Source organism: Sminthopsis crassicaudata, chromosome 1, assembly GCF_048593235.1.
Source record: "Sminthopsis crassicaudata isolate SCR6 chromosome 1, ASM4859323v1, whole genome shotgun sequence".
Classification (NCBI taxonomy): domain Eukaryota; kingdom Metazoa; phylum Chordata; class Mammalia; order Dasyuromorphia; family Dasyuridae; genus Sminthopsis; species Sminthopsis crassicaudata.
This window is the reverse complement of record NC_133617.1, coordinates 665,947,476-665,966,679: the sequence shown is the minus strand read 5'-3', so window position 1 is coordinate 665,966,679 and position 19,204 is coordinate 665,947,476. Positions and strand designations below refer to the sequence as shown.

General features: G+C 45.7%; 1 protein-coding gene across 1 annotated transcript in view; it reads right to left on the bottom strand.

Moving 5' to 3' along the window:
• GJC2 (gap junction protein gamma 2) overlaps positions 1 to 11,923 on the bottom strand; it is a 40,935-nt gene extending 29,012 nt beyond the window's left edge. Inside the window, exon 1 of the mRNA XM_074283135.1 lies at positions 11,817 to 11,923. The gene's annotated coding sequence lies outside the window, so the exon portion shown is untranslated. The remainder of the gene's footprint in view (positions 1 to 11,816) is intronic.
• Between the last annotated feature and the right edge of the window lie 7,281 nt (positions 11,924 to 19,204).

The following is a 19,204-nucleotide window of genomic DNA, read 5'->3' as shown; positions in this document are numbered from 1 at the left end:
TATTTGTAAACTTCAAAGGGCGATAGAAAATGGCAGTTATTATAAGAAAGAGAGGAAGTGGGTCACGGAGTGTGGGTTAGTAAGCACTTGAGTTGGAGAAGAGAGAAACTTTCTCTCTTACCCCCTCCACACATCATAATTCACCTTATCCACAGACTACTTGCCATTCTCTGAGCTGAGTCCTGGGGGATCATTCTGGGAAGGGAACCACAGCAGACATGCTGCTCCCCCCATCTACCACATCCTCCCCTTTATGGCTCTCTTTGTCTCTTATCCTAAAAAACAAACATCTTCCTAACTGGGTGTGGGCTGCAACTTGGAGGGAGAGGGGGAGCCAATGGACTTTTTGGGAGTGGGGAGTGGCAGAAACCCCAGCTGCTGGCAGGGGAACGGGAGTCCAGTGACCCCCATTTTATGAGCTCCCCTCTTCCTGCTGGGGACAATGGCAGGGCTGGGGACCCTGCCCAGGTATTTCCTCCTTGCCTCCCCCCCCTGGCCACCTACCTCACCCCCCCAAGGCCCTGCCCAGCCTTACAGCACCATTTCCTTCCAATGGTCTCTACACAGAGACCCAGACAGGGACACACGCCCCATTCCAGGGGAGCAGGCTTCCTCCTGCCAGACAGACTCGGATGAAAAGAAGGGGCAGGATGTGCATGGGGGTGGGGAGGGAGGGGGAAGCAGGGCTTGGAATCCCAGAGGGCTTGGCTCCCCAGCCCCTTACCGAGCCCTCCTCAATGAACCTCCATCCCCTCCCCCAGCCCCTATGGCCTCTCTGGGTCTTCGGGTCCCTCCCAGAGCCCCTCTCTCTGACAAGAACTGGCAAATCGGTAAAAGTGACAATTTGTGTCTTTCTTATTTTAGCAAGGGGGGGCTTTCCATTTTACAAAAAAAGGCCCAGATGGGGTGATTTGCCCAAGATCTCTCAGTGAGTTAATGACAGAGCTCCCAGTCTGTTGAAAGGCAGCTTTTGGCAGAGGGATAGAACACTGGCCCTGGAGTCAGAAAGCCATGAATTCAAATAAGCTTTGGGACATATGGCTGTGTGATCCTAGATAAAGCCTTCAGTCTCTCTGACTCTCCAGCTCTATGACTCTTGGTCAGGAGATCACCAACTAGATAACGTAGACTTCAGGAAAAACAAAAAAAAACAAAAACCTTAGCACTGGTTCTATTAGGTAGGAAGGTGGAGGTTGGGGGGCCAAGTTTCCCTTGGCCTGGGGCTGTGAAAGTAAGAAATACCCTTTATTTGGGAGGGGTCAGATCTGGAGGATCTGGGAGGATGAAGGGGGTGTGTGCCAGGGGGCTGATTATTATCTTTTATTGCCTTTTCTGGATTATCCTGGCTGCAGGGCTCTCATCCCTACTTCTGCTGATTTTTCCAGTGGAAACTCTCATTCCTTACCAGGCTTGTCTCCACAAAGGCAGGGGAAAGGGATTGAAATTAAATTCAACCTGTATATATTCAGGATTTAGTTTGCTACAATCCTGGGCACAAAAAGAACACAAAAAGAAAAAGACATTCCTCAAAACTTACATTTTAGAACTTAGCTCATTGCTGGGCATGTAATCAGCGCTTAATAAATGTTTATTAACTGGAACAATAAAATTTGACTAGAATGTGAATGGCTGCTAGCTCACACTTCCTCCACAGGTCTTTTAAAATAAGAAACAGTATTTCTATGGTGCTTTAAGCTTTACAAAGCAATTTATAAGTTATCTCATTTGATCCTCACAATAACCCTGCTATTATTATCTCCATTTTGCAGATGAAGAATAAGACAAATGACATACAACAACTGGTCATGCAAGTCTCTGTAAGTCTCTGAGTCTCTGCCTCCAAGTCCAAGTGTGCCAGAAGGAGACACCTGATACTTCTCTAACTTTCCTGGTTCCAAGGTCCTTCCCATATCATTCTATGTTCTAATGCCCTTCCTGGCTCTCCTAGCTCTATCCCTCAGGGATTCTCTGATTATAAGACATCTGTCTACCCTACCTCTGCACACCTGTCTCCAGTGATGTCCAGTTCTTCAGCATTGGATCCATGCTGCCCATTGGCTCTGGGAGCCTGGGAGAGGGCATGGAGCATCCTACTAGCTCTTTTACAGAGGCAGGGACTCCCTCTCTTGGCCACTGGAAGAATAATTTACTATGTCAGCCCAGAACTTGCCTGGTTCTGAGGCAAATGGACCTTGATCTTTTCAGTGAGAAGAAAGGGGCCTTTATGTCTTAGGAAAGGCTGACAGATGGAGCACCTGGTTCCTTGTACCAAACCCATGAGGGGCCTTTGGACAGGGAGCTCAATCTCTCTGGGTTTCCTGGCACTCCCACCCCATCACATTGAACATAATAATCATCTATTTAGATATCTGTTTAGATACAAAACACAAACGCATACACAAAGATTAAACTGTCAGCTCCCAGAAAGCAGAGTCTGTGTTTTCCCTAAACTTTGTTATCCTCCCAATGTCTACTTCTATATAAGTAAGTGCTTAACAAATAAGTGAGGAAGCAAGGAAAGAATAAAGGAAGGAAGAAAGAAAGGAAGAGGAAAAAGGAAGAGGAGAGAAAGGAAGAAGGAAAGAAGGAAGAAAGGAAAGGAAGAAGGAAGAAGGGAGGAAAGAAGGAAGGAAGGAAGGAAAAATAAGGAGAAAAGAGAGAAGGAAGGAAGGAAGGAAAGAAAAAGAAAGGAGAAAATGAAGGAGGAAAGGAAGGAGAGAAGGAAAGAGGAAGGGAAAGAATAGAGAAGAAAAAAAGAAAGGAAGGAGGAAAGGAAGGAAAAGTCAGGAATTTTCTTCATTAGAAAGTAGAAAGATGTCTTTCTTCTCCTATCCCACCAAAAGCTGGCCAAACTTGGCCTGAGTCGTTTCATCTCTAAGAACCTCTTACCTAGTCAGAGCTTCACCCTGCCCTCCCACCCCAGCACACTCCCTTTTCCTGGCTGTCCCTGGGGGTTGTACAGGTGAGCTACCTTCTATCTTAGAGAGCATGCCTTTGGCCCTTGGGGGAAGATCTGAGTCTATCTTCACTCTGGGTTAAGGTTCAATCTATGACCAAAGTTACAGCTTCCTTCCTTCAACTGCCTGAAAAACATGTCCTTATAATTTCTTTCTTCCTGTTCCTGCTTTTCCTCTAACCACATTGTGATGTCCCCTGAAGAACACAAGGCGATCATCGATCCCTTATTTTTCTATAGTTCCCGATACACCCATTACAGGCTGACATTTTAGATATATACACTCAGAAAACCTGTGGGTCCTGGGGGGTGCTGGAGCTAGCTACTCTCAACTCACAACAACTGATTGTTAAATTTTCAGCATGAGCATCTACACCTCAGAATAGCAAATGCTCTCAATCACAGCTTTGGTTTAATGTCCAAACTTAAGAAAGCAATGTCAAAAATGTTAATGATACAGATTAAAATTAAAGGCCTTTCCTGAGTCTTCTAGTTCTAAGTGCTTCCTCACTCTTCAATGTTCATGTGTATGTTGAATCTCCCAAAGAGGATAATTTCTCAAAGGCAGAGCTTGGGATGTGTTTGTTGATTCATTTTCATTTTGACTTTGCAGTGGAGAGAGTGCTGGGTCTGGAACTCGGGTTAGGGCTCACCTTCTGGCTTTGGGATGCTGGGAATCCCCTTAATGCCTCTGTGCCTTGGGCTCTTCCCTTATAAATGAGACTTTCCGACCTCCAAAGCCCCTTCCAATGTGAAAGGTACCACTTTATGAGCGGGGTGATTCAGCAACAGTCAGACTATATAGTTGGGTTGCTGCTTTGGAAATCCAAGTTAATGGAAAGAGTACTGACCCCATATTCAGAAGACCTTTGAATCCCAGCTACGGGACCCTCTCCCTTTTGAAATAAGGAGAAAAGGAAGGAAAGAGAGAAGGAAGAAAGGAGGTTTATAAAACAATCAGGTTGGTTTAGAGCTTCTCCTGGCGTTCATAGCATGCTGTAATTCTAGCTCTCCCTCTCACCAATTTGGTAATCATTTGCCCTCCCAAGGCCTCAGTTTCTCATTTGTGAAACGAAGCAGTCTGTGATCTTTAGTATTAAGTCCCAATGTCCTATGGATGGAACTAAATGAATCAAACCGAAGTGAAATTGGGTATATTGAATTTAATTGAATAGAATTCATGAATTGGACTCAGAGGGAGCTCGATGTCCCTTGGGCAAATCCAATTCAACATATCCAAAATGGAACGCATCATCATGTCCTCTGACCCTGCCCCTCTTCCAGATTTCTGTGTTACCCATCCTCCCAGTTACCCAGTTTCCTAACCTCAGTCATCTCTGAGTCTCTTTCCATTCTCCCTCCCCATCGCCAATCACTTGCCAAGTGTGGCCCCCCCACAAATTCACCCCACTTGAACCCTTTTCTCCCCTGATACAATCTTCCCCCGGCTCACTAACTTTTATGGTGTCCCCATTCTTGTAGGAATAAATGAAAACTCTTTATGTTGGCATTGAGTCGAAATCTGGCTGTTACATGTTTCTACATCTTCTGTGAATTCTCCCTTCCAGACTAGATGAAATCGCCCCTCCCTGAATTAAATTCTTTATGTCTCTCTTCCCCTCCACTCTATCCTCCAAGCAGCCACTAAGAGATTTTCCTAAAACACAAATCTGACCACACCATTCCCCTGCTCTATAAACTCCCATAGCTCCCTTTTTCTTGTTAAGTCATTTTTTCAGTAATATTCAGCTTTCTGTGACTCCATTTAGGGTTTTCTTGGCAGAGATACCAGAGTACTTTGCCATTTCCTTCTTCAGGGTTCCCATTTTACAGATGAGGAAACTGAGGCAAACTAGAGTAAGTGACTTGCCCAGAGGCACATGGCTATTAAAGTATCTGAAGCCAGATTTGAACACAGGAAGATGGATCTTCCTGACTCCAAGCTAGGTACTTTCTCCACTGTACCAACTAACAGCCTATTCCATCTAAAATCAAATATAAAAAAAGTCCTTCACAACTCAGCTTGACCATACACTTCCCTTCTTATTATATCGCTTCACTTCATGCAGTCACATTGTCTTTTCTATCTTCTCACACACAAATGCTCCATCTCTCATCTCTCTCCCTTTATGAGGACTGTCCTGGTTTACCTTCAATCTCTTGGAACCCCAAATTTCCTTCAAGTCTTAGTCCAAACATCACTTTCCACATGACACCTTTCCTGATTCCTGACCCCAGCTGCTGGTACTCCCCCTCCCCCCCCCAAAAAAAATTGCTCTATATTAATTTTTGTGAATTGATTTCATATAGTGTGATACGTATATGTGCATGTATATATGATATATTTACTATATTGTGATATGTATGGTATATTTAATATGTTTCCTATATTTCATTTGTTTCTTAAATTTCATATATATGTGTTTCACATACATAGAAATAAAAATCAATAGGTGCATGCTGTCTCCCCCTATGGGCTATAAAGGGAGCTCCTCATCGGCAAAGACTCTGATTTTGATGTTTGCGTGCCCAGCACTTAGCTCAGGGCCTGGGACTGAGAAGGAAATACATGCCTCTGGATTGGCTGATTGTTCTCCGACTCCCTGAATCTTTCTCTTCCTACAAGGCTCGGTTCATTTCCTTCTTGAAGACGTCTCCGACCTCTCCTATTGTTCGTGTTTCCCCTTTGCTCCGTTTCATTGTACCATGCCTTTTTTTGTTCATGCTGCATCCCTCCCCCAGAAGGCTGATTTAGTGGATGCCCAGTGCCCAAGAGGTGGGCCTGATAAACGTTTGTTGTGGTTGTGCCATTAAGAAGGAAGTGGCCATTGTGAGTGTTAAACCATGAGCGGAGATCTTTGAAAAACATGTAGAATGGGATACGTTGCAGAACTCAAGGAGGGAGGAAATTTACCAGCTATTTTTTTTTTGCTGAGACAATTGGGGTTCAGTGACTCGCCCAGGGTCACACAGCCAGGAAGTGTTAAGTGTCTGAGACCAGATTTGAATTTAGGTTCTTCTGACTTCAGGGCTGGTGCTCTATCCACTGCACCTCCTAGCTGCCCCCGTTTTTTATTTATTTTTTTTTAAGAAAGTAGTGTTTAAAATTTAAGCCAATGAATTTAACTTTGATTCTTGCTAAAATCCTAGAATTTATTATTAAAAGGCTAGAGAGTGACTAGAAAAGGAAGCAGGGATCCTCAAGTCCTAGAGCTTCCCAAGACCCAATCATGACAAATTGACTTTCCTCATAGGATGACTAGACTAGTAACGGCCGGGAAAGGTATGTATTTTATTGTAACTCATTTCTTCTAGCTGTGTCTGACTCTTCACGCCTCCATTTGGGGTTTCCTTGGCAGAAATACTAGAGTGGTTGGCCATTTCCTTCTCCTGCTCATCGAGGAACACAGTGACTTGCCTGGGTCCCCCAGTTAGGGATGTCGGGGGCTGGATTGGAACTCCAAGACTGGCGCTCTGTGGACCGTACCACCTGGCTGCTCATGGTGCGTACAGTGGGTCTACATTTCAGTAAAACGTTTGATAGTTTTCTCCTTTTTCCTTTTCATCTCTTGAATCTAATCTTTGTCCCCCCTCACATAACGAGCCCTCATCATCCCTATCTGGACTACTGCAGTTGTCTCCTCGTTGTTCCTCTGCTTCCAGCCTTCCCCGCTCCCCACAGCTCCGAGTGATTTTTCTTAAGGCAAATGTAATGAGGCCGTTTGCCCGCTCCCCAAACCCCAGTGGCTCTCTGTGTCTTCGAGAATAAAATGGAAATCCCTGCTTGACTTTTAAGGCCTTTCCCAACCTGGCCCTTCCTTCCCTGGCTTCCAGGCTCATCAGGTTTTCCTAGTCCATCTCTTCCAAGCAAACTTGCCCACCGCTGTACCCCTCACCCACAGCTCTCCCTTTCCTCTCCCTGACTTTGCTCTGTCCCTGGTTCATTCCTCGTGGCAGGAATAAACTCCGTCCTCTCCTCCGCTTCAGGACTCACTTATCTCCTGCAAGATTCAGCTCAAATACCACCTTCTCCATGACCCCCCCCCCCTCCTGGACCCCTCCCCAGTGAGCTTGTCTTCAGTTCCTTACTTTATTTTGTGATCATTCCCCTGTTCTCACAGAGGTACGCAGCTCTCCTAAAGAACGTGAGTGCGCTCCTTGAGGGCAGGGATTGCTCCATATTCTTGGGCTCTCTCCTTGGGTTCTAGCACAGTGACTAATACATGGCACGTGCTCATTAAATGCTTTTAACTGATTGACTCGACATGGAGAAGATGAACAGGGTGGGCCAGGTGATGGTGTAGTTAAGTGAATTCAGGAACTGGGGGGAGGAGACGTGGGAATCATCCCAGTTCCCCTCTAAGTCTCAGTTTCCATATCTGTATAATGGGGGAAATCATTACCAATCAAAGAAGAGATAGCAGAGTGCCTCTCCCTTCTTGGTCAAGGGGAGGGGTATCCTTTTGCACTGGGTGATCCATGTGCCGATTAACTTTGACCTGCTTCCCCTCAGTCCCATCCTTTTTAACTCTCTGTTGGGAAGGATGTACCAGGAAATGAAGCTGATTTAAAAACAAAAGATACAAATAAAAATCAGTTTTAGAACGTAGACTTGGAGGGACAAGTAGTGTCTTTGGGCTCTCTCTTAGCCTTGGGCTGGTGACCATTTTTATCACAGCAATGATGACATCAGTCGGGGAGCGACTGCTAACCTACGGATGGCAGTCAAGGTCCAGAAAGGTCTTAGCGGATGAGACGATGGCTCAAATCCAGCATCGAGAAGTGTTAGAGGAACAAAGTTCTCAAAAACCATCGCATGTTTCCAACGTGGGAGGATGTGGTTAGTCAATGGTGCTGGTGGAAAAGACCTGGGATTTCAGAAAATTCAGGGTCAATGTGTGACCCTGGGAAAGTCACCAACTCCAACTGCCTCAGGGAAAAAAAGTGAGTGGGGGGGAGGGCAGCTAGGTGGTGCAGTGGATAGAGCACCAGCCTTGAATTCAGGAGGACCCGAGTTCAAATCTGGTCTCAGACACTTAACACTTCCTAGCTGTGTGACCCTGGGTGAGTCACCTGACTCCGAGGGCCTCACCAAAAAAAAAAAAACAACAAAAAAGAAAACGGAATCAGGCTCTGGGCCTTGCCCTTCCCTCCTAAAGCACTGGCACACTGTCTCTCTCGCTTGGCCCAGCTTGGCTGTCTCCTTCCTTCCCTCCTTCCACCTTCCTCCTTCCCCTGGGAGTCATTGGCTGCCTGTGTCACACGCGCCTCCTTCCTCGGGCTGCCCAGGCTGCCTCGCCAACCCGTCCTTGCCAGAGCCAGCACCCGGCAGGCAGCGGGGTGGAGGTGGGGCGCAGGGACAGGGTCAGGGAGGCCTGGGTTCTGACTCGGCCCTGCGTGACCCCGGGCAAGTCGTTCAATGGCTACGGCCTCCTCAACTAAGAAATGGGGTAGTAATGATAGTCTGCAGTACAGCAAGTAAGGTATTTGTGAGGCGCACAGAGCCTGGCCCATGGCAGCTCCTGACAGACTCTTGTTGCCCTCCTCCTTCCCTTACATAGCCGCCACTTTACAAAATTTTATAACAAATCAATCAACAAGCATTTTATTAAGTGTTTACTACTAGTAGTAGGTAGCTGCCTACAGCAGCATTGTGAGGTTGGCTTTGCAAAAATTGTCTTATTTGACCTTTTTAACAGCCTGTGAGACAGTGATGGTTAGCTGGATAAATCTTTCAATCTCTCTCTCTGTCTCTCTCTCTGTCTCTCTGTCTCTCTCTCTCTCTCTCTCTCTCTCTCTCTCTCTCTCTCTCTCTCTCTCTCTCTCTCTCTCTTTCACCCTCTCTCTTTCACCCTCTCTCCCTCCCTCCTTTTCCCTCTCTCTCTCTCTCTCTTCTCTCTCTCCTTCCCTTCTTCCCCATGTAGCTGTTTTTGTCTCTGTCTCCCTCCCTCCTTCCCCATTTATCTCTCTATCTCTATCTGTTTCTGTCTGACCCCCTCCCTCTCTCTGTCTCTGTCTCAGTCTCTCTATCTCTCTCTCCATATCTTTCTGTCTCTCTTTGTGTGTGTGTCTCTGTCTCTCTCTCTCTCTCTCTGTCTCTCTCTCATCACCCATCCACTTGCCCACTTATCTCTATCTACCCCGCCATTTACCTGTCCGTGTGTTTGTCTTTCTAGGAGCTGTCAGGGCCTCCCCTCTTCCCTCAGCTTGCCTCCCTCCCGACCTGTCTGGGCTGCTGTGATGTTTAGCGGCCAGAAGCCAGAGCCAAGGGAGCAGCTGAAGTCTGTGAGTGGAGGAAAGACAAGGACACGGAGGGGGAGGGAGAGTTAAATCTTTCCATCTGGCTCCCCAAGTGGTTTCCAGGTCCAGACCAAGGATCCCTTTTTCCTCTCTCAGGAAGTCTGGAGAATAGCATTCGGCCTCCTCCCTCATTTTCAGTTGTTTGTGTCTTGTTCTCAAACAACAGTACTGAAGTTGGAGTTAGGAGACCTGGATTCCAACCTTTAGAAGTTGGGTATATCTGCTTTTTCAGATCTCAATTTCCTAATGAGATGAGATGAATTCTAAGGTTTTACACTGCTCTACACCCTCTGATAATGTGCTCTGTCTCCACTAGTCACCTGTGTATGACTTCCATAATACAGATCGCCCAGACTGCCATCTTCATCTTCATGGCAGTCCCCAGGTTTTCTGCCCCTTTCTGCTTGCACAGTCCATCTCATCACCTGCCCTCACTTTCCAGTCTCAATCTTGGCTCTCTAGGTAACTAGTTCAGCTTTATGCTCTCCTCTCCCCTAAAATCTCTTGGCCACTTATCTATCCATTTCCAAACCCTGGTCTTGGAATGCCTTCACTATCTTCCCTTTCTATTCCTACTTGAGAACGTCTTTTTTAATCATTGATTTTTTCCTATTACATATAAAAACAACTTTTAACATTCATTTTAAAAATTAATTAAAAAATTAAAAATCCAAACTCTATCCCTTCCTCCCTCCCCACCTTTCTCACTGAGAAGGAAGCCATTTGACATAGGTTATACATGTGTAATCATGCAAAACATTTCCATATCAGTCATATTGTAAAAGAAAATATAGACAGAAAATAAAAAACAAAAACAAAAATTTTGAGAGCTTCTGAATGCTGCTAGAGGAAGTCACAGAGCAACTATACATTTGCATTATCTAATTCAACTGGGGGCTCACTGATGTAAGGTCCTGGTCCTTTCACACCTCCCGATTTAACGTCCTATCACATTCCCTACAACCTCTGTTTCAGTCGCTCTCTTCTCTTAGTCCACCTATACGACTCTGTTCCCTTTTCCCAATGCCATTCCCTCGGTGTTGTGTCCTAGTATTATCTCCACCTTTGCTCCAGTCCCAGAGGAAGGGATGGCCCTTTCTACCATCTGGAACCCTTTTTGCCTTCTCAGGTACTTTCCCTCTTGGATCAACCTCTTTTCTCTCATCTTCAATCTCTTTATACCTATTGGCTTCTTCCCCATCCCCTACAAAAGTGCTCCACTCTCCATTGTCCTTAAAATGCCTTCACTTAACATTATGATCCCTTCAGCTATCCTTCTAAATCTCTCTCCCATTCCACAATAAGAAATTCCCAATAAAAGCTGCTCCTAGGGCCAAATCTCGAGTTCAAATCCAGGCTCAGACAGTCCCAAGCTGTGGGACCCTGGAAAAGCCTCTATGTGCTTCTGGGTCCTCAACTTAAAATGAGAATGATAATAGGTTATCTCCTAAGGTTGTTGTGAGGATCAAATAAGATAAAATTTTTAAAGCAAAATACTTGGTTCAAAGAAGGTATTTAATAAATAAATTATTTTTATAATGTATATTTTATATATATGTATATACATATATAAAATAATAATATGTAACATATTTTTATATAAAGACATATCCTTCCTTCACGAGGAATGAGACAAATTCCAGTCACCTGTTGCTCTCCTGCCCTGAAATGAGTTTTATTTATCTTTTATATGTTATTTATTTATCTGCATATTATTCTCCCCCAGCCTATCTCTCTGGCCATAAAGAGAGGTAAGGCTGCTTTGTCTTTGTCTTTGTGCTTACCTGGTGCAGGACTTAGCAAATTATAGTAATTAAAAAAATACATACTTGTTGAATGAATCAATGAATGCATCGGGAAATGAATAGCCCGCTTCTAGGGGCTGCTGCTGTACACTCCCTGCCTGTTATGTATCCCTTATATATTTATATTGTGCTTCCTTCAATTATACCGTGTTCCGATATGGGAATTTGGACAAATTAATGTCCTTCCTTGTGTAAAAGGGTGGGAATGGGGATGGGGATCATCCTAGATAACATCCAAAGGGCCTTTCAACTCTGATAATTCAGGTTCTTCTTTTCCCCTGAGGGTTAAGTGACTTGCCCAGGGTCACACAGGGAAGTGTCTGAGTCCTCCAGACTTCAGGGCCGGTGCTCCGTCCACACCAGCCAGCTGCCCTATGATCCAGGTTCTAATCTGGCTCCTTCCAGTTCTGACATTCCCTGTTCTAGAACATGTTTAGCTACTTATAAATAGTGGACACATAACACATGGCTGTCAAATCGAATTGAATTCTAAGGTCTCCCAGCCCCGTTCTAAGGCCCCTCCAGAGCAGGCCCTCCGTGTTCCACACCCCCAGACCCCTCAGGCTCTGACATTCCACGCCATTAAATGACCCCAGCCCTGACATTCTTGGCGCGCTCATCCCCAGGAGAACCCCATCCCAAGGTGACCTGCCTTGCTCCCTACTTTCTCTGGGTCCAGTCCCTTCCCGGTAGTGTCTCCCCCCTCCTGCCACCCCCCCCCTAGCGGGGACATCAGAAAGGTGAGAAGAACCTACTTGTAGTCCATGAGGGGGTCCCGCTTCCCCCCGCCCCCGTCTGGGCCCGGGCTGGCGGCTGGGCCTCTGGGCTGCTGGCCTGACCATAGGGCCTCCTCCCATGGAACTGGTGTCGGGGCCCAGGCTGGGCCGGAAGGCTCCACTCCCACCCCCTGTGACTTTGGGAAGGTCAAGGATGAGAAGTGAGTCATCGCCAAGCTGGAAGACAGCTAGGGGAATTCTGTTCTTCCCCCTGGGGAGAAAGGTGTCCCTTGTGTCCCAGCCTCCTTCCTTCTGCAGCTCTAAAGCATCCCAGACGACCGCCCTCTCCATTTCCTCTGCCCCCGCCCCCTCCATTGTAAATACTAGGTCTCCTCCCAGCTGACCCAATCTTCCCAAAATATCCCTGATTCCCCCAGTACTCTACGGGGTACCTGCTAACTCTCCTCTCTCCCATATCACAACAGAGGAGTTGGGCTGGAACCCAAAGATGTCAGATTTGACTCCTCTTCCCCTCATCTTAGCTTCAGTTCCCCCCCTCTGACAAATGGAGATCACAACACATACCTCATAGGGCTGCTGGGAGAAAATGCTCCGTAAACTGTCAAGAGCTAGAAAAATGAGAACTGTCCAAAGTGAGCCAGAAAGTTAATGGAACTGAAACTGGGCAGGAGAGACTGAGGCTAGACTTCTTAAGGAAAGACTGGACATTCCTTCTCCAGAGATCTTGGAGCAGTCCATCAATAAACATCCCTACTTCCCTGGGATGAGTGGGATGGGGACCTATCTGATGCATGGAAACGTACTTGGGGACCGGGGGCAGTAGTCCTTCCCAGGGAGCCAAGGCTCTACAATAACATCCTCTCCATTCTTTCTCCCCTCATCCCAGTCTCTTTCAAAAACCATCCAGAATCCTGGATTGTCCTCAGTTAAGGGATTTCTCCAGCCCAGTTCTTGGATGTCTCTAGTCAGTCTCTGACCTTATCCCAACACACAACAACAGCTGGGGTTTGGCTGAGCAGGTTGGGGCAGGGGAAGGGGGGGCGTGGGGCCATCGGTCATGAGTTCTGCCTGGAGCCCCAGGTCCTGGAGGCCTGCAGGGATGTGAGAGGCCCCAGCTGCTGAGATAGTGAAACATAGCCTGAGTTGCCTGAGGGGGATGGAGAGAACAGAGAGAGGGAAAAGACTTGGGGATTTGGGAAAACTGAGGTGCTCTCAACTGGGTGGAAGCCCTGCCCGTCCAAACAAGCAGCTCTATATAGGGGGCTAGTCCACAGTCGATACTTTTCTGTAGATCCTTCTCTTTACTTTCTAGGAAAGAGTTAATGATTCTAGAAACTTGGAATCAGAGAATGTTAGAAGTGGACGGGAACTTAGAACAAGGAACACAGAATTCTAGACTGGAAGGAACCTTAGAATATAAAATATGGAGCATAGAATGTCAGAGCTGGAAGGGACCCTCCCTCAATAAGCAGATATTTAACACCTAGACTGAGGATATAAAAGCCAAATACGACTGCCTGCCCTAAGGAGCTTACATTGTCTTGCAGATGCAACAGGTACACAGATAACTAAAATAAAAAATAACGTGGAGAGCAGTAAAACACTGACAAGCCCTCTCCCCCAGTGCTAGGAGAGATTCCCTTCCCTGCAACATCCTACCTTTTTTTAGAAAAGAATACACGGAGTCCCAGTGGACTGCCTTTCCACACAGCACCACGCCTGGCTTTGACAGTTGGTTCTCCTTCTGGGCTGGGGCTGGTGCTGATGCTGGGGCAGAGGCAGGGGCCTGGCTTGACCCGGGGCCACCTCTCACCACCAAGCACAATGGTGGAGGGGGCAGCCCCCCCTTCAAAGGTCCCATTGTTCCCTGGAAGGCAGCAGCTCCTGAGGCTGCTTCAATCCTAGGGATTGTCTCCTGGAGGTCTGGAGGGGGGAGGAGAGAGAAAAGAAGAGACAGGGGAGGATGAGGAGCATGGAGAGAAAGAAGGGGAGGATGGGCAGAAAGTTTGGGAAGATGGGAAGGAATGGTAGGAATGTGATGGAGGGGAGAGGACAGGAACAAAGAAAGGCTAGAAGGGAGGGGCAGTGGGGAAAAAAGGCTAGAGAAGGATGGGGAGAAGGGAAGAGGAGAAGAAAAGGGATAAAAAAGTGAAGAAAGGAGGAGAAAAGCCAGGGGAAGGTGAGCAGAAAGTTTGGGAAGAAGTGAGAAAAGGTAAGAATGTGAGGATGGCGGGAAGACGACAGGAACAAAGAAAAGACAGAAGGGAGAGGATAGTAGGAAAAATGGCTAGGGAAGGATGGGGAGCAGGGAAGACCAGAAGAGGTAAAAGAATCAAGAAAGAAGAGGAGAAGCATGGGGAGAGAGAAAGGGAAATGATGGGGGAAAGGGAAAGAACAGAGAGGGAAAATGGGGAAAGGTTAAGAAGTGGTGGAGATAGAAAGATCAGAACTATTATTATCTCTGGGAACTCATCCCCAACACTTTTTTAATCCCCCCCTCCTAAATCCATCCCTTCGTCTGGGACAGGCACCAAAAGATAGGTCTAGGACCCAGGCTGGAATGTGAGCAGTCTCTCATCTCTGTCTCCATCCAGTGCTAGCTCACCTGTCTAATTGCCTTCCTGATTCCAATATTTCCCCCACTGCATTAGAATAAGGGTGAGCCCCCTCGAAGATGGATGTACTCCCCTGCTACTAAGCCAGCACCTTGGATAGCTGCCACAGGTGACCTGTGTGGGATAATGGAACAGCTCCCAGCAGTATGGTTCACAAAATACTTTTCTTATAAGAACCCTCTAAAGGAGATAGTGGATTGAGTTCAGGTTCAGATAATTAAGAATGACAGGGATTGAAGGAGGGAACATTGGACATATTCTTGGTTCATAGGGTATGTGATTTAGAACCTGGAGCATCCTTGAGATCATTACCACCTGCTTGTTTTATAAAGGAGAAAGCTGAGAGTCGGCCTTGACCTGAGGTCACACAACTAATAAGAAGCCAGCCAGAATTAAAACCCAATGCTCTGAATCTGTCTTGCAGATAACAAATGCTTAATAAATGTTAGCTTTAAAAAAATCAACATTAACTGAACTCAAATTTCCAGTCCAGCGCTTATTCCACTACGCCATTCTGGGGGGAATCAATTTCCAGCTTGTTAGCTAGGAGACATATAGGAAGTTATCTCACCTTTCTCATCCCTCGAACAGTTTCCTCAGCTGCAAAGTCAATGAGAGAACAGCTTTTTGCTCTGGTGTGTTGACTGGGAGGGGTGGGCTTGCTTTCATGGTGACCACCATACTACCTCCTCCCCAAAGGACAGCTGAGTCCTTTACTTGGATCTCCCCACTAATCCCATCAAGATGTTGTCCCCTCCCAGGCTGCTTACACCCCCAATAACAAACAAAAACCAAGGAGAGGAGGGCTAGATTCTAGTGGCTGGTACAAAGTAAGCACTATGTAAATATAAGCTATTATTATTAGCTATTATGGTGGCTGCCCCTTCTCCATGCCCCACCCTGATCTGTAACTGAGTTAGCCTCAGAATAATTATGAATGAAGAAGATGATTTTTTTTTTTTTTGGCTGAGACAATTGGGGTTAAGTGACTTGCCCAGGGTCACACAGCTAGGAAGCGTTAAGTGTCTGAGGTCAAATTTGAACTCAGGTCCTCCTGATTTCAGGGCTGGTGCTCTATCCACTGCGCCACCTAGATGGCCAAGGACAATAATTCTTGCATCTCCCAGTCAATGCTTTGAGGTCACTATTTCCCTTATTGCTCAAATTCACATATTTGTTCTGGCAGCACCTATATTCTAGAATTCTTATTTCTGATGGAAAATAAATTATTTTAATACCTCACTTACAGTGAGTAAGATGACTAATCTGATACTCTTTCTAGAAAGACACACCAAGTTGACTCCCACCTGCAAGTTCAGTTCTCCCCTCTCCTCAGAACCACTGGCCGATCCAGATCCTGAGCAGGGGAGCAGGAAGGACCCTCAGCTTCCCAGCTTGGTTCAGCTAAGCCTAGCTGCTGCTGGGTTTCCATGCTCACCTTATGCCCAGTTTTAGCAAATGGCTCTTGTACAGTGGATTTTAACTCCATCCTTTCTTACCCTCTCGACATCTCCCTCCTTGAGATTTTCCTGGCTACCCTGGCTGGACCATTTTGGTTGTCTCCTAAAGGGATCTTCTCTGCCTCTGCTCCCTCGTCCCTACAATCCATCCTTTGCGTACTGCTACTGTGATGGGCTAGGTCTGCTCATGTCACCCTTTCAGTGGCTCTTTCTGTTAGCCCTCTACCAGTTATGCAGGTACCCCCATCTGACTCCTGCCTGCCCTTCCAATATTAGCCCACACTATCTCCTTTATACCTGCTATGTTCAGCCCAACCTAAATAACCCTCCATTCCCTAAATCTACCTACCTCTGTGCCATTGTGTTCACTGTTCCCTATACCTTTAATGCCCTCCTTTCCTCCCTTTGTCTGCTAAGTTCCTATCCATTCTTTTTTTTTAATTTTTATTACAGCTTTTTTATTTTCAAAACATATGCATGGATATTTTCTTTTCTTTTTTATTTTATTTTATTTTTTATAATATTATCCCTTGTATTCATTTTTCCAAATTATCCCCCCCCTCCCTCTACTCCCTCCCCTTGATGACAGGGAATCTCATACATTTTACATGTGTTACAATATAACCTAGATACAATACATGTGTGTAAATACCATTTTTCTTGTTGTATGTTAAAGTATTAGATTCCGAAGGTATAAGTAACCTGGGTAGATAGACAGTAGTGCTAACAATTTACATTCACTTCCCAGTGTTCCTTCTCTGGGTATGGTTATTTCTGTCCATCATTGATCAACTGGAAGTGAGTTGGATCTTCTTTATGTTGAAGATTTCCACTTCCATCAGAATACATCTTCATACAGCATTGAAGTGTACAGCGATCTTCTGGTTCTGCTCATTTCACTCAGCAACAGTTGATGTAAGTCTCTCCAAATCTCTCTGTATTCCTCCTGCTGGTCATTTCTTACAGAGCAATAATGTTCCATAACCTTCATATACCATAATTTACCCAACCATTCTCCAATTGATGGACATCCATTCAACTGCATGGATATTTTCTTAACACTGACCCTTGCAAAACCTTGTGTTCCAAATATTTCCCTCCTTCTCCCTACCCCCTTCCCTAGATGGCAAGTAATCCAATATATGTTAAACACATGCAATTCTTGTATACATATTTTCACAATTATTGTGCTGCACAAGAAAAATCAGAGCAAAAAGAGCAAAAACGAGAAAGAAAATAAAATGAAAACAAATAGCAAAAAGAGTGAAAATACAAGTTGTTATATTTGGCTACCTGCCATCTAGGGGAGAGGGTGGGGGAAAAGAGAGAAATTGGAACACAAGGTTTTGCAAGGGTTAATGTTGAAAAATTATCCATGCATATGTTTTGGAAATAAAAAGCTTTAATTAAAAAAAGAAAATTCTATGTTGTGATTCACCCTCAGTTCTCTCTGGGAGCAGATGGCTCTCTTCATCACAAGATCATTGGAACTGGGCTCAATCCTCTCATTGTTGAAAAGAGCCACGTCCACCAGAATTGGCTACCATTCTTTAAAACTGATGTCAAATGCCCTCTCTTCCAGGAATTCCTCCTTCAATCCCATCTTCTGTTATGACTTTCCCCTCAGATCTTCCTTAACATTTTAGTTGGGTTACTAATATATTTAACATGTAATGCTTTATTATTGTGTCTTAGCCTCCTATCAAACTATAAACTCCACGAGGGCAGACACCTTGATTTTTTAAAAATAAATTTCAATGATATATTTTGTTTGTGTCCCTCCCCTCCCCTTCTCCCAGAGAACTTTCCCATGTCATAAGGAACTGCTTACCTCATTTTATTTAAAGAGCATGTCACCAATATACACACAGGATGAACACAGAGGTCTGATTTCATTTGAATTGTCCTGCCCCCCCTGTATCCGAGCTCCTTATTTTCATGAGATTTAAGAATTCTGAGATCAACCGACTCTTTCGCACCCTGCCCCTGTCCATTTTACAGATGAAGAAACTGAAGCTGAAAGGAAGGAAATGATTTGCCCAGGGTCACAGTGGTAGGATTTGAATCCCAAACCAGACCTCTTTCCCCTTTACTTCAGTTTTGGTTCCGCATTGTCTTCCCTTCTCCAACAAAATACCGTTACTTTGAGTCTGGTTGTCCTTTCACATCCTCCCAAGGTCTAAACCTCTGCTCTTCCTCCAGAACTACTTGACATTCGCCTGCTTGTTCTTTAGCATATTACGCACAGTCAGGCTCTCCTGAGCTGGCTCTCAGTCACCTGCTGGGATACTTACTTGTGTCCCAAACTGGAGCCTGACCTTTCTTACACTCCCTCCCCCTCCCTCCCCACCTCTCTATACTTCCGTTTGTCAGCCACAGTTAGTTCCTTCCTATATTACTCACACAATCCTGAAGGGCTAGTGTCCAGGTCCTGGCCAACCCTCCTCTCACCCGTCCTGCTGAGCTCCGGTACTTATAACAGTGCGAAAAAGCAATAAACTTCTCATACTATTCCTATTACTCAATGGTTAAAACCTACTACTCAACTGGTCAACTAAATGTAAACACTAAGTTTCTATAGTTGTACTAAGTTTTCTTTCTTCCTCATCTGTAAAATGGGTATAATAATAGCACCTACCTCTCAGGGATGTGAGGCTCAGGTGATATAATATTTACAAAGCGCTTACCAGAGAGGCCGGCGCACAGTAGGCACTATCTAAGGGGTAGCTACTGTCCTGTGAAAAGTGAAAGCTATTGGGAGATTGAAGTTTGAAATCTGTGTTTTGAAAAATTTCAAAATGTCCAAACTAAGGGTAGAAGTGGTGGAGCGGGAGCAGGGGCAGTGCCCGTGAAGGAGGGAGGGAGAGTATGTGATAGCCCCATCCTCCCATCTTAACGGAATTCATTGACAACAGCCCAGCGTCCCTGGGGAGAACTGTGGGAGTCTCCTTGGCTTCTGCCTTAGTCAGACACCATCGAAAATGGTTTTTTCTCCCTAGTCCTGGATGCCACATTTCAGGAAAGACTTGTGCGTGATACCCTGTTTCTAAAGGAAAAAATGAGGGAATCGGAACAGGATCAATGAGGATTGTTAGGAGGAGCTGGCGCCTGGGGAAGAGCGACCCTGAGAAGCCCCTGGCAGTTCTCTTCCAATGTTTCCAGTGCAACCATGAGAAGGGCTGGTTTCCCTTTTGTTTTAATGAGCGAGGGAAGTGACGGCTTAGCTTCCACATCAAGGACTTGCTAATAATTGCTCATCAGCAGTGGGATGGAGCGCTTTCGAGGTGCCGCGCCCCCCATTACTGGAAATGCCCAAAAAGAGCTGGGATGG